The following is a 16,582-nucleotide window of genomic DNA, read 5'->3' on the forward strand; positions in this document are numbered from 1 at the left end:
GGCACACGTGTTGCATCTGCGAACATAAGTTCCAGATCTGCGTCTATCCCTGGCCACCTGGCAATTGCCTTCATCATGACAATGCCCGGATGCTCATTGTGGAGTTCTCTGATGAACACCTCTCTGCCCATCTGGGGCATGACTACACGGTTTCCCCACAGTAGGCAATCGGCCTGAATCGAGAGTTCATCCCTGCGCCTGTGAAATGGTTTAAATTCCTCAGGGCATGCACTGTACGTGGCTGCCCAGTCCCCATTCAGGACACATTTCTTGACTCGAGACAATAGCGGGTCTCTATTTGTCCAGACTTTAATCTGATGGGCTGTCACGGGTGAGCCTTCACTTCCGAAAGCTTCAACAGCCATGACCATCTCAGCAGCCTGCTTGGTAGCCACTTCAGTGGTGGCGAGTGAGAGCCTGCTGAGTGCATCGGCGCAGTTTTCGGTGCCCGGTCTGTGCCGAATTGTATAGTCATAGGCGGCTAACGTGACTGCCCACCTCTGTATGCGGGCCGATGAATTTGCATTTATGGCCTTGTTGTCGGCCAAAAGGGTCGTTAGGGGTTTGTGATCTGTCTCCAGTTCAAATTTCCTGCCAAACAGGTACTGGTGCATTTTCTTTACAGCACATACACTTGCGAGCGCCTCCTTTTCTACCATCCCGAAACCGCTTTCTGCCTGGGACAGACTCCTGGAGGCATAAGCTACCGGCTGTAACTGACCCTTGACATTGACATGCTGCAACACACACCCGACCCCATAGGATAATGCATCGCATGTTAACACAAGTTTCTTACATGGGTCGTATAGTGTTAACAGAGTGTTGGAACATAACAAATTGCGTGCTCTATTAAAAGCCCTTTCCTGCTGTCTCCCCAGACCCATTCGCGACCTTTGCATAGGAGCACGTGTAGCGGCTCTACCAGCGTGCTCAATTTTGGAAGTAAGTGAACAAAATAGTTCAGGAGCCCCAGGAACGAACGCTGCTCCATCATGTTACGGGGTCTGGGTGCTCTCTGGATCGCTTCCATCTTGGACGCAGTAGGGCTGATCCCGTCTGCTGCTACCCTCATCCCCAGGAATTCTACTTCTGGAGCTAGGAAGACGCACTTCGCCTTTTTCAGTCGCAGCCCTACCCGGTCCAGTCTGCGTAGCACCTCCTCCAGGTTGTGGAGGTCTTCTTCAGTACCGTAACCCGTGATGAGGATGTTGTCCTGAAAAACCACCATCCCTGGAATCGACTTGAGGAGGCTTTCCATATTTTCTTGGAAGATTGCGGCAGCCGAACGAATCCCGAACTGACATCTGTTGTACTCAAACAACCCCTTGTGTGTCGTGATGGTGGTCAGCTTCTTCGACTCATTCGACAGCTCCTGGGTCATGTAAGCTGAAGTCAGGTCCAATTTTGAAAAAAGTTTGCCACCGGATAGCGTCTCAAAGAGGTCCTCCATTCTCGGTAGTGGGTACTAGTCTTGGAGTGACACCCGATTGATGGTGGCCTTGTAACCGCCACATATCCTGACCGACCCATCCGCCTTGAGCACTGAAGTCGACTGGCGAGATGATGCCTTCACTCAGCAGAAGGTCCAATTCGCCTTCTATCTTTTCCCGCATCACGTACGGAACCGCTCTGGCCTTGTGGTATATTGGCCTGGCGTCCGGGTTTATGTGAATCACTACCTTGGCCCCCATGAAAGTGCCGATGCCGGGTTCAAATAATGAGTCAAATTTTTCCAGGATCTGTGAGCATGATACTCGCTCCACAGAGGAAATTGCATTGACATCGCCCCATTTCCAGTTCATGACAGCAAGCCAACTCCTCCCCAGTAGTGTGGGACCATCCCCTGGGACAATCCAGAGTGGCAACATGTTCTCCGAATCTTTGTGGGTCACGACTACAGTGGCGCTGCCTAGCACCAGAATGATCTGCTTTGTGTAAGTCCGTAGCTGTGCGTCAATTGGCGATAATTTTGGCCTCCTAGGCTTGGATGCCCACAATTTTTTGAACTGTTTGATACCAATTGGGGACTGGCTGGCCCCCGTGTCTAGCTCCATTGATACTGGGATGCCATTGAGGAGCACTTTCATCATTATCGGTGGCGTCCTGGTGTATGAACTGTATACGTGCTCCACATGAACTCGCTGAATTTCAGCTTCCAGCGATTTCCCCCAGTGTTCATTTCTGTAATTTCTGCAGGTATTTTGCTCATCTCTGCAAACTCCGGCTGAGTGTGTGCCTCCACGCCTCCAACATGAGCTGTTGTTGGAAACAAAAGGTCCCTTGCCAGTCGATCGTCCCTGACTGCCCCTGTGACTGTCCTTGAATACACTATTAACAGGTGTTGATGGCCCCATTACTGGCTGCATTGTCCCTTGCAATGGCATGAATCGCAGTTCAACTTGCCATTGTCTCTGTCAAACTCCCCCTCTGGGTTCGACTACATGTTGGGGCATGCCTGACTGCCCTTGTCTGCCTGGAGAACTGTGTGCTGCTTTAACAATGTTGAATCTCTGTCCCAACCATTCCTTAACACAGTACCTCTCGTCTGTTCTGCTCATGGCCATGCTCGCATGGTTTAAATCCCAGTTTCTCGTCGCCATTGATAGGTCCTTACTATACAGTATAAATGCACACGAGGCCCATGCTTGAGAGAAGGTCAGTCTGTGACCTGTACTTTATTCCTTAGCACTCAAGTGATGAAGGTGGGTGGAGCTTCCCCTTTTATACCTGAAGGTCCAGGTTGAGAGTGTCTTCCACCTAGTGGTCATTGTTCTCACAGTGTACAACTTCGGTCAGATTATACATGGGTTACAATGCTGGTTGAATACATGACACTTCCAGTCACAAAAACATCCATCAATCATTACTCTTTGCTTCTTTCCTCCAAGCCAATTTTGGATCCAACTTGCCACTTTGCCCTGTATCCCATGGGCTTTAACCTTCATGACCAATCTACCATGTGGGACCTTATCAAAAGCCTTATTAAAGTCCATATATACTGCATCGTACACATTACCCTCATCGACCCTCTTAGTTACCTCCTCAAAAAATTCAAGCAGGTTAGTCAAATATGATCTTCCCTTAACAAATCCGTGCTGACTCTCCCTAATTAATTCTTGCCTTTCCAAATGTAGATTTATCCTTCTTTCAGGATTTTTTCCAATAATTTTCCCAAGGGTACTATATTAACAGTCCTCCAATCCTCCGGCACCATGCCGAGATCCAAAGTGGATTGGAAAATGATGGTGAAGGCCTCTGCTATTTCCTCTGGGATGCATTTTATCCAGGCCTGGGGACTTATCTACTTTCAAAGCTGCTAATCCCCTTAATACTTCTTCTCTCACTATATTTACTTCATCCAGAATATCACTTTCCTCCTCGATAGCAGTATCTGCATTGTCCCTTTTCTTTGTGAAAACAGATGCAAAGTAATCGTTAAGAACCCTACCAACATCTTCTGCCTCTACACAAAGATTACCCTCATGGTCTCTAATAGGCCCTACCATTTCTTTAGTTACCCTCTTACTCTTAATATATTTATAGAACATCTTAGGGTTTTCCTTAATTTTACTGACCAAGAATTTTTCATGCTCTCTCTTAGCATTCCTAATATCCTTTTTAATTGTGCCTCTTAACTTTCTATATTCTCGAAAGATTTTAAAGTATTTAGCCGTTGGTATATGACATAAGCGTCCTTTTTTTTCTTAATCCTCCCCTCTAAGTCCCGACATCCAGGGGGTTCTAGAATTATTTTCCCAGCCTTTTTCTTTCAGGGCACATGTTTGGTCGGAGCCTTCCGGATCTCCTCCTTGAATGCCTCCCATTGTTCCGACACTGATTTACCCACAAGTAGCTGTTTCCAGTCCATTATGGCCAAATCACTCCTTAACTTAGCAAAATTAGCTGAGACTGTTAGCTAAAATTAAAGCCCATGGAATTGAAGGCAAATTATTGACCTAGTAAGATGATTGATTAAGCGATAGAAGACAGAGAGCAAGGGATAATGGGTATGTCCTCGAGTTGGAAGAAAGTGAGTAGCGAGGCCTTCACAATTTATTGGGGGCAATTTTTCAGGGGATCAGCCAACGGGCTTGGTGGTGTGTTGGGTGGGAAAAAAATGTTTTTCTGACAGTGGGTCAGGAACTTTCCCAGATGTCGGTTCTGTTGGGTCACGCAATGGTGGGGGAGGCAATTGACGTGTTTAACAGCAAACTAAACAGTATTTTGAGCTCACCTTGTCATTCATGAGGTCGCCCACAGAGTCCACGCTGCTCAAATCAAGTCAGGTAAGGAGGTCGGGAGTTGTGTTCCCATGAAACCATAATTTTACTTGACAACTGCAAATGTGCTATGAAAGCACCCATTTCACAGCTGTTCACTTTCCAAGCTCAGTAGCGGTTGCTTACTGCAATGGGAAGGCAGCTTGAGCTGTCGGCAGGTTGCAAGTGTCTCCTCATTGAAACAACCTTTCTCACTGTTGACAAATCCCTTCTGTCATCTCAAGTTCACCTGCCATCTATTACATCAGCATTGGTGCACTTTATACTCTCTCACCTTGGTCAGAATCCCACCATGATCAGCCCCAACACCAGCAGCACCAGGCACACCAGCAGCACCGCCAACAACAACTTTCTCTGCAATTAACCGATGCTGCACAGGATATGTTTGATAACACATTAACAGAAACTTCACATGAACATTGCATAGAAGACACAAGTGCCTACCGTTGTGTGTTGTTAGTTGGTACGTTTGGACTAGAATGAGGGTGAGTGGGAGAGCCTAGTGAAATAGGGCAGTGATAATGTAGATAGAGAGGGATGGGTGGAGGTGCAAGGTAATTTGATGTGAGCAAGTATGTGCAGTAGTGGGGTAGGGAAGGCCGAGTGCTGGGGATGTGATGGGTGGCACAGCAGGATGAGGTTGAGTGTAGCTTAGCAATAACATTTTGTGATCTACTGAGATCATTGAAAGGTTTGTGCCACTGCAACCAGATCCTCCTGACCACATTCCTGCTTGTGCCCTCTTGTACAATGTGCAACCAGTATGCATTGTTCTCCTGAGGTCTCTTATGCCCATAGGAAGTGAAGAGAAATGCCCTGTTTGATGTGATTGCCCCCATAAGCTAATGGAGGGAGTCAGAGGAGAGCCTGGGTGCAGCCGTGTCCCTTTGTGCCGTGATTGTCAGTGTTTGCAGCAGCTCAATGCTGTAGAACACTGACAGCACAACTGTCAAAATAAATTTGGGCATGGTCCCTTTAAGGAAACCGGCTGATGACGCATCATTGAATGACATCACCAGATCTGCTTCATTCAATTCACCGGGAAACATTCTGGGCGGGCTTAACAAGCCTAATCACGGTAAAATCATTTTGGAGAGCGGGCTGGAGCCAGCAGCGAGAGTAGGACCCACTAACAACCCTGGCCCTGATGAATCTGCTGAGGTAGGGAAAATCATGACCATCATATTTATTGATGACTTACATAATAACACAATAGAAATCCATATATCTAAGTTTGGCGACTACACAAAGTTTGGTGGTGCATTAAGTAGTGAAAACGGGAGCGTAAAATTACATAGCGATATTGATCGACTAAATGAGTGGGCAAAACTTGGTCGATGGATTTCAATGCAGGTTAAGTGTGAGGTTATCCGTTCCAGAACAAAATATACAGGTTCTTCCCATTTGCCATTTAGTCTCAGTGCCGGGTCACTGACCAGACATGTTCAACTTTCCTCTTCTCCCTCTGAAATCTTGTGCTCAGTAAACACAAATACTATTCTCAAATTAATGACGAATTGGATCCCATGTGTACAATTGTGTTTAATGGGAAGTTTTCACAGTTCAGCCTACATGCATGTAACTAATGGAAGCTTATTCCCAAATGCTAAAAATAATAAAGCTGGCCACATTATGAATTCACATTGTATTAAACAATAATTGCTGCTTTTTGCTTCAATTAACTTTGGAAACGGCTGGAAGTATAAGCAAATAATCAAAATGAACTCTAATTTGCAAAGTGCATTCTTTGTAATGTTAATTCTATTAATTTGGGAGTTCATTGGAAAGGGTCCATAATCATTACATTACATTTTGAACTGATGTTGATCTCCAGTCGTGAGTTCCATATTGAAAATATTCTTTTCAACATTTTAACACTCCATTTTTAAAATGTCTCCACGAAAAATCAAAATCAGAGTTATTCTAGTGCAGGATGACACGCAAAGGATGCAATTGTACAACTGGCTGTAACCTGTAACATTTTTACTTAGTTGCTGACTGACCTGATGCACATCTCCCAGCAATATCTATTTTTATTTTAGACTTCCAGCTTTCTGAGATGTTCTTTTCATCGCTATGGTTTTACTCATTGTAAAGAATATATATTACAAAGTAAGAAATTAAGGATCCAGATTAATGGTTGCCAGTTTGTCTGGGGCATAAGCTATATGATTTCAGAGATGCTATGGGAATTTCCTTACATACCTACAGTGCTGGAGCATCGTAGGAATTATTTCAAATGAGGAAACACGAGAGGACGTGATTTCCACCGCTGGAGTACATTTATAATGCTTCCCCCAAGTTTCCTTGACATTTTGGGCCCCACACGCATTCTTCCCCCGCGAGACTCATTTGCATACCAGCGGCAACCAGTTAGTTTCCTGCTTGTGCATCCCGATTGCACGCTGATAACTTACACCCAGATAAAGGAGGCACAATAACTCCCCACGTCATCTGACTGTGGTAGAAACTAGGAAAAGCCGCCCAAACTATGCTTAATAATTACCGGCTTCTGGAGAAACAATTTCATTCCATAATTTTTTGGTATGCGCTGACTGAGACCTGCATTTCATTTTGACCGAGTGCTACGGACTCACTCAGCCAGAGGTTTTTGAAACCCGCACTGCCTGCCCCTCCCACAGTCAGATCAACTCATTGGTGAGACCACACCTGGCATACTGCATACAGTTTTAGTCTCCTTATTTGAGGAGCGATATATTTGCATTGGAGGCAGTTCAGAGAAGTTTCACGAGGTTGATTCCTGAGATGAAGGGGTTATCTTATGAAGAAAGGTTGAGCAGGTTCGGTGTATACTCATTGGAGTTTAGAAGAATAAGAGGTGATCTTATTGAAACGTATAAGATTATAAGAGGGGGCTTGACAGGATGGATGCAGAGAGAATGTTTCCCCTCGTGGGGGAATCGAGAACTAGGGGGCATAGTTTCAGAATAAGGGGCTGCCCAATTAAAACAGAGATGAGGAGTAATTTCTTTTCTCAGAGTCGTGATTCTTTGGAATTCTTTATCCCAGAGTGTTGGGGAGACTGGGTCATTGAATATATTTAAGGAGGAAATAGACAGATTTTGGAATGATAAGGGAGTCTGGGGATCGGCGGTAGTCGGAGAGGCGGAGTAGCAGCGTTGGTGAGGCCTATAAAGGCTAGCCGGTGCAGCTGCAGCAGGGACAGAAGGTACACAAAGAAGTAGAAAAAAATCAAAAGGTGACGTCACAGTAAATGATTGGTTGGTGATTGGTGAGTAGTTTTTCGTTTTCTTTTCCCTATCAGTAGGTAACCTTTATCATTGTTGTTGCCAAACTAAGTTAATCTAGGGGTTAACAAATATGATGTGATTGGGATTACGGAGACGTGGCTCCAGGATGATCAGGGCTGGGAACTCAACATCCAGGGGTATTCAACATTCAGGAAGGATAGAATAAAAGGAAAAGGAGGTGGGGTAGCATTGTTGGTTAAAGAGGAGATTAATGCAATCGTTAGGAAAGACATTAGCTTGGATGATGTGGAATCTATATGGGTAGAGCTGCAGAACACCAAAGGGCAAAAAACATTAGTGGGAGTTGTGTACAGACCTCCAAACAGTAGTAGTGATGTTGGGGAGGGCATCAAACAGGAAATTAGGGGTGCATGCAATAAAGGTGCAGCAGTTATAATGGGTGACTTTAATATGCACATAGATTGGGCTAGCCAAACTGGAAGCAATACGGTGGAGGAGGATTTCCTGGAGTGCATAAGGGATGGTTTTCGAGACCAATATGTCGAGGAACCAACTAGGGGGGAGGCCATCTCAGACTGGGTGTTGTGTAATGAGAGAGGATTAATTAGCAATCTCATTGTGCGAGGCCCCTTGGGGAACAGTGACCATAATATGGTGGAATTCTGCATTAGGATGGAGTTAATTCAGAGACCATGGTCCAGAACTTAAAGAAGGGTAACTTTGAAGGTATGAGGCGTGAATTGGCTAGGATAGATTGGCGAATGATACTTAAGGGGCTGACTGTGGATGGGCAATGGCAGACATTTAGAGACCGCATGGATGAATTACAACAATTGTACATTCCTGTCTGGTGTAAAAATAAAAAAGGGAAGGTGGCTCAACCGTGGCTATCTCGGGAAATCAGGGATAGTATTAAAGCTAAGGAAGTGGCATACAAATTGGCCAGAAATAGCAGCAAACCCGGGGACTGGGAGAAATTTAGAACTCAGCAGAGGAGGACAAAGGGTTTGATTAGGGCAGGGAAAATGGAGTACGAGAAGAAGCTTGCAGGGAACATTAAGGCGGATTGCAAAAGTTTCTATAGGTATGTAAAGAGAAAAAGGTTAGTAAAGACAAACGTAGGTCGCCTGCAGTCAGAATCAGGGGAAGTCATAACGGGGAACAAAGAAATGGCAGACCAATTGAACAAGTACTTTGTTTCGGTATTCACTAAGGAGGACACAAACAACCTTCCGGATATAAAAGGGGTCGGAGGGTCTAGTAAGGAGGAGGAACTGAGGGAAATCTTTATTAGTCGGGAAATTGTGTTGGGGAAATTGATGGGATTGAAGGCCGATAAATCCCCAGGGCCTGATGGACTGCATCCCAGAGTAGTTAAGGAGGTGGCCTTGGAAATAGCAGATGCATTGACAGTCATTTTCCAACATTTCATTGACTCTGGATCAGTTCCTATCGAGTGGAGGGTAGCCAATGTAACCCCACTTTTTAAAAAAGGAGGGAGAGAGAAAACAGGGAATTATAGACCGGTCAGCCTAACCTCAGTAGTGGGTAAAATGATGGAATCAATTATTAAGGATGTCATAGCAGCGCATTTGGAAAATGGTGACATGATAGGTCCAAGTCAGCATGGATTTGTGAAAGGGAAATCATGCTTGACAAATCTTCTGGAATTTTTTGAGGATGTTTCCAGTAGAGTGGACAAAGGAGAACCAGTTGATGTGGTATACTTGGACTTTCAGAAGGCTTTCGACAAGGTCCCACACAAGAGATTAATGTGCAAAGTTAAAGCACATGGGATTGGGGGTAGTGTGCTGACGTGGATTGAGAACTGGTTGTCAGACAGGAAGCAAAGAGTAGGAGTAAATGGGTACTTTTCAGAATGGCAGGCAGTGACTAGTGGGGTACAGCAAGGTTCTGTGCTCGGGCCCCAGCTGTTTACATTGTACATTAATGATTTGGATGAGGGGATTAAATGTAGTATCTCCAAATTTGCGGATGACACTAAGTTGGGTGGCAGTGTGAGCTGCGAGGAGGATGCTATGAGGCTGCAGAGTGACTTGGATAGGTTAGGTGAGTGGGCAAATGCATGGCAGATGAAGTATAATGTGGATAAATGTGAGGTTATCCACTTTGGTGGTAAAAACAGAGAGACAGACTATTATCTGAATTGTTACAGATTAGGAAAAGGGAAGGTGCAACGAGACCTGGGTATCATGGTACATCAATCATTGAAGGTTGGCATGCAGGTACGGCAGGCGGTTAAGAAAGCAAATGGCATGTTGGCCTTCATAGCGAGGGGATTTGAGTACAGGGGCAGGGAGGTGTTGCTACAGTTGTACAGGGCCTTGGTGAGGCTACACCTGGAGTATTGTGTACAGTTTTGGTCTCCTAACCTGAGGAAGGACATTCTTGCTATTGAGGGAGTGCAGCGAAGGTTCACCAGACTGATTCCCGGGATGGCGGGACTGACCTATCAAGAAAGACTGGATCAACTGGGCTTGTATTCACTGGAGTTCAGAAGAATGAGAGGGGACCTCATAGAAACGTTTAAAATTCTGACGGGTTTAGACAGGTTAGATGCAGGAAGAATGTTCCCAATGTTGGGGAAGTCCAGAACCAGGGGTCACAGTCTAAGGATAAGGGGTAAGCCATTTAGGACCGAGATGAGGAGAAACTTCTTCACCCGGAGAGTGGTGAACCTGTGGAATTCTCTACCACAGAAAGTAGTTGAGGCCAATTTACTAAATATATTCAAAAGGGAGTTAGATGAAGTCCTTACTACTCAGGGGATCAAGGGGTATGGCGAGAAAGCAGGAAGGGGGTACTGAAGTTTCATGTTCAGCCATGAACTCATTGAATGGTGGTGCAGGCTAGAAGGGCTGAATGGCCTGCTCCTGCACCTATTTTCTATGTTTCTATGTTTCTATGTTAAGTCATGGCAGGAGAACTCAGACACGTGTTATGCTCCTCCTGTGCTATGTGGGAACTGAGGGATGCTTCCAGCGCCCCTGGCGACTACATGTGCGTGAAGTGTATCCGCCTGCAGCACCTGACAGACCGCATTGCGGCACTGGAGCTGCGGGTGGATTTACTGTGGAGCATTCACGATGCGGAGAATGACGTGAATAGCACATTTAGTGAGTTGGCCACACCGCAGGTAAAGGGTACACAGCCAGATAGGCGATGGGTGATCAACAGGAAGAGCAGTGGAACGAAGGTAGTGCAGTGGTCCCCTGCGGTCATCCCCCTCCAAAACAGATACACAGCTTTTGGTTATTGTTGAGGGGATGACTCATCAGGGGAGAGCAGCAGCAGCCAAGTTCATGGCACCGTGGGTGGCTCTGCTGCACAGGAGGGGAGGAAAAAGAGTGAGAGAGCTATAGTGATAGGGGATTCGATTGTAAGGGGAATAGATAGACTTTTCTGCAGCCGCAATCAAAATCGAGACTCCAGGATGGTATGTTGCCTCCCTGGTGCAAGGGTAAAGGATGTCTCGGAGTGGGTGCAGGACATTTTGAAAAGGAAGGGTGAACAGCCAGTTGTCGTGGTGCATGTTGGTACCAACGATATAGGTAAAGAACGGGATGAGGTCCTACCAGCTGAATTTACGAAGCTAGGAGTTAAATTAAAAAGTACGACCTCAAAGGTAGTAATCTCAGGATTGCTGCCACTGCCACGTGCTAGTCAGAGTAGGAATCGCAGGATAGCTCAGATGAATACGTGGCTTGAGGAGTGGTGCAGAAGGGAGGGAATCAAATTTCTGGGACATTGGAACCGGTTGGATGAGGTGGAAACAGTATAAACCGGACAGTCTGCACCTGGGCAGGACCGGAACCAATGTCCGAGGGGGAGTGTTTGCTCGTGCTGTTGGGGAAGGGTTAAACTAATATGGCAGGGGGATGGGAACCTATGCAGGGAGACAGAGGGAAGTAAATAGGAGCAGAAGCAAAAGGAAGAAAGAAGAAAAGTAAAAGTGGAGGGCAAAGAAACCCAAGGTAAAAATAAAAGAAGGGCCACATTGCAGCACAATTCTAAAAGGGCAACATGTGTTGAAAAGACAAGCCTGAAGGTTCTGTCCCTCAATGCGAGGAGTATTCATAAAAATGTGGAGAAATTAACCGCACAGGCAGTAATTAATGAATATGATATCATTGGCATCACGGAGACATGGCTCCAGGGTGACCAAGGCTGGGAACTCAACATCCAGGGGTATTCAACATTCAGGAAGGATAGACAGAAAGTAAAAGGCGGTGGGGTAGTGTTGCTGGTTAAAGAGGAAATTAACATAATAGTAAGGAAGGACATTAGCTTGGATGATGTGGAATCTGTATGGTTGGAGCTGCGGAATACCAAAGGGCAGAAAACACGAGTGGGAGTTGTGTGCAGACCGGCAAACAGTAGTAGTGAGGTTGGGGACAGCATCAAACAAGAAATTAAGGATGCGTGCAATAAAGGTATGGCAGTTATCATGGGCGACTTTAAACTACATATAGATTGGGCTAACCAAACTGGTAGCAATACGATGGAGGAGGATTTCCTTGAGTGTATGAGGGATGGTTTTCTGGACCAATATGTTGAGGAACCAACTAGAGGGCTGCCATCCTAGACTAGGTGATGTGTAATAAGGACTAATTAGCAATCTTGTTGTGCGAGCCCCCTTGGGAAAGAGTGACCATAACATGGTAGAATTCCTTATTAAGGTGGAGATTGACACAGTTAATTCAGAGACTAGGGTACTGAACTTAAGGAAAGGTAACTTCGATGGTATGCGACGTGAATTGGCTAGAATAGACTGGCACTAGATACTTAGAGGGTTGATGGTGTATAGACAATGACAAACATTTAAAGATCACATGGATGAACTTCAACAATTGTACATCCCTGTCTGGAGTAAAAATAAAATGGGGAAGGTGGCTCAACCGTGGCTAACAAGGGAAATTAAGGATAGTGATAAATTCAAGGAAGAGGCATATAAATTGGCCAGAAAAAGCAGCAAACCTGAGGACTGGGAGAAATTTAGAATTCAGCAGAAGAGGACAAAGGGTTTAATTAGGAGGGGGAAAATAGAGTATGAGAGGAAACTTGCAGGGAACATAAAAACTGACTGCAAAAGCTTCTATAGATATGTGAAGAGAAAAAGATTAGTGAAGACAAATGTAGGTCCCTTGCAGTCAGATTCATGTGAATTTATAATGGGGAACAAAGAAACGGCAGACCAGTTGAACAAATACTTTGGTTCTGTCTTCATGAAGGAAGACACAAATAACCATCCGGAAGTACTAGGGGACCGAGGGTCTAGTGAGAAGGAGGAACTGAAGGATATCCTTATTAGGCGGGAAATTGTGTTCGGGAAATTGATGGGATTGAAGGTCAATAAATCCCTGGGGCCTGATAGTCTGCATCCCAGAGTACTTAAGGAAGTGGCCATAGAAATAGTGGATGCATTGGTGATCATTTTCCATCAGTCTATCGAATCTGGATCAGTTTCTATGGACTGTATGGTAGCTAATGTAACACCACTATTTAAAAAGAGGGAGAGAGAAAAAGGGTAATTATAGACCGGTTAGCCTGACATCAGTAGTGGGGAAAATGTTGGAATCAAATTATTAAACATGAAATAACAGCACATTTGGAAAGCAGTGATAGGATTGGTCCAAGTCAACATGGATTTATGAAAGGGAAATCATGCTTGACAAATCTTCTGGAATTTTTTGACGATGTAACTACTAGAGTGGACAAGGGAGAACCAGTGGATGTGGTGTATTTGGACCTTCAAAAGACTTTTGACAAGGTCTCACACAAGAGATTAGTGTGCAAAATGAAAGCACATGTTATTGGGGGTAATGTACTGACGTGGATAGAGAACTGGTTGGAAGACAGGAAGCAGAGAGTCAGAATAAATGGGTCCTTTTCAGAATGGCAGGGAGAGACTCGTGGGGTGCAGCAGGGCTCAGTGCTGGGATGCCAGCTATTTACAATATACATTAATGATTTAGATGAAGGAATTGAGTATAATATCTCCACGTTTGCAGATGACACTAAACTGAGTGGCTTTGTGAGCTGCGAGAAGGACACTAAGAGGCTGCAGGTTGACGTGGATAGGTCAGGTGAGTGGGCAAATGCTTGGCAGATGCAGTATAATGTGGGTAAATGTGAGGCTATCCACTTTGGTGGCAAATACACAAAGGTAGAATATTATCTGAATGGCGGCAGATTAGGAAAAGGGGAAGTGCAATGAGACCTGGGTGTCATGGTACATCAGTCATTGAAAGTTGGCATGCAGGTACAGCAGGCGGTGAAGAAGGCAAATGGTATGTTGGCCTTCATAGCTAGGGGCTTTGAGTATAGGAGCAGGGAAGTCTTACTGCAGTTGTACAGGGCCTTGGTGAGGCCTCATCTGGAATATTGTTTTCAGTTTTGGTCTTCTAATCTGAGGAAGGACATTTTTGCTATTGAAGGAGTGTAGCAAAGGTTCACCAGACTGATTCCCGGGATGGCTGGATTGACATATGAAGAGTGACTGGATCGACTGGGCCTTTATTCAATGGAGGATGAGAGGGGATCTCATAGAAACATAAAATTCTGATGGGACTGGACAGGTTAGATGCAGAAAGAATCTTCCTGATATTGGGGAAGTCCAGAACCAGGGGACACAGTCTAAGGATAAGCGGTAAGCCATTTAGGACTGAGATGAGGAGAAACTTCTTCACTCAGAGAGTTGTTAACCTGTGGACTTCTTTACCACAGAGAGTTGTTGATGCCAATTTGTTGGATATATTCAAGAGGGAGTTAGATGTCGCCCTTATGGCTAAATGGATCAAGGGATATGGAGAGAAAGCAGGAAAGGGGTACTGAGGTGAAAGATCAGCCATGATATTGAATGGTGGTGCAGGCTCGAAGGGCTGACTGGCCTACTCCTGCACCTATTTTCTATGTTTATATGTTTCTATGTTTCTGTGTCAAAGGTAATGGGGAGCGGGTAGGGAAGTGGAGCTGAGTCCATGATCAGATCAGCCATGATCTTATTGAATGGTGGAGCAGGCTCGAGGGGCCAAATTGCCTACTCCTGCTCCTATTTCTTATGTTCTTATGTAACTGAGGAAAAGGTATGGCTTTCCCTCTGGGCTGTTCTCTCAATGTTATTTTGGCGCAGGATGAAGAAGACTTAAAGTGTTGAGAGAAGGAGACTCAGGCATTGTGGCAGAAAACTGCAGCTGACTAGATGTTACTCCCCACTAAAGATCCTACAGGCAGCAAAGGTCTCATGAGAACCTCCCTGAGAAGCTCGGTGTCAGAAGGTTTTGCTTCTCCAAAGCTGCCATTGCCATCATTGTGACTTTCTGAAGAAAGGTCTGAAGTGACAGTGCTCCAGAACTGGAGTCTGTACGTGCCTGGAGGTGAAGGCCCCCATTGGCCCATGGCTGCCTCTTATCTGGGAATCTGCTGGAGAGTTCTGCACTGGTGTCTGAAAAATTCTGGTCAAAGGCTTCCCGCGGGCAATTGCCTCCCGACCGGAGAATTTTTACGAAAGTACCTCGTGGTCTAGGAGGCGCCCTGGATTCCGGTGGGCACACCTTCTCTTCCCTCGCTGCGAAGCACGCTCCTGTCCGGAGGGTTCCCATGCGGAAGATGCAGTCATGTGTGACTGCTCAGTCGATCAGGTAAGTATTTTACAGGTTCCCAAGTAATAGCACTGAGACTTGTGTATCTACGAGTTTTCAGTGTTATTAATGGAAATAAAAACAAACACGCAATAATAAAAAATAAAAAACAGACCACACATATTTAAAATTAATTGAAATCAAAGTTATTAATGTCATATAAAAAAACAATATTTTCTTGTTTTTTTTTAAAGTTTTTTAAATAATGGTTAAAAATAAACTTACTGGAGGGTTTTTAACAATAAAATATGTTTTTTATAATTTTATTTTATCATGTTTTAGTGTGTTTTAAAACACTTGCAACTGCAAAAGTAGGCTATGCACCTCCTTTTATCAGGCGCAAGAGTTTTGAGGACATTTGCTGGGCAAAATATGGGTAAATCTCGCAATCTTGTCCTTGCAAATATCCTCGCTCCCGAGCTATGGAGGATCTATCAAGCTCCAGCTCGACAGATCGGAAAAGTTGGTTTGCAGCGCATGCGCATTGCACATTGAAAACTGACTTTTCCGATGCCTTCCCGGGTCCGTAGAAACTTTGTACGGACCCGGGACGTTGGAATTTCTGGGCCAATGTTTCCTTTATGTTGCCGCAGAAGAGTGCTGAAGATTCCCAGTCACACCTGTCAGTTGTCCCACATCCTGGGAGATTGTCGTCAAAGCCTGCATGTAGGTATGACGTTCCGCAAACATTCTTCTTTCCAGGTGAGTATGAGCTCAGAGTCCCATGGCTCTGAAGCCATGTCCAGCCTTCTCCTCAGCCTCCAATGCGAAGAGGGGCTGATCCTCCCACTCTGAACAGGCATGGCAAGTAATACCTGAAAAGTCGAATGTAACTTGATTCAATCGCTGTATTGGTCTCTTTAAAATCTGATGGCATTTGTCTAAAAGTATAAAACTTTCAGTGCAACAGGTATGTTCAAATTACTGTATAATAGACACTTAAAATGCATACTTGAATTGCCGTTCACCTTTTAATCCTTTAAATGAAGAGGTACGGTAATTAAAAAAATCAAATTCAAAGGTGACATTTAATGAGCTTGTTAAAATTAACAATTTTGTAATACTTGTGCCAGCTGTCAGCCAGTTTTAATAACGTTTATTAATAAAGTCAGTGCTTTGCTCCTTGCTCCTGTAGGCTTTTCTTTCAGTTCCATTCGTACTCGCACCCACTTGTGCTGTCAGAACAAAGCTTTGTCAGTTTGCTGTTTTGAATTAATACTGATCCCACACTGGAACTCTTTATGGAAGGTGCAGTCAGCAATGAGCAACTGGTAGGTTAGGGTGAAGCGGTGACTGGAGTGAAGAAGACAGACATGTGATGTGGGTATAATTGAGCTTATGACCTATTATACTCAAATACTCAGAGAGAATCAGCGCAGCGGGTTAGACAAAAGTCTTTCATCCCTGA

Source organism: Pristiophorus japonicus, chromosome 10 (assembly GCF_044704955.1).
Source record: "Pristiophorus japonicus isolate sPriJap1 chromosome 10, sPriJap1.hap1, whole genome shotgun sequence".
Lineage (NCBI taxonomy): Eukaryota > Metazoa > Chordata > Chondrichthyes > Pristiophoridae > Pristiophorus > Pristiophorus japonicus.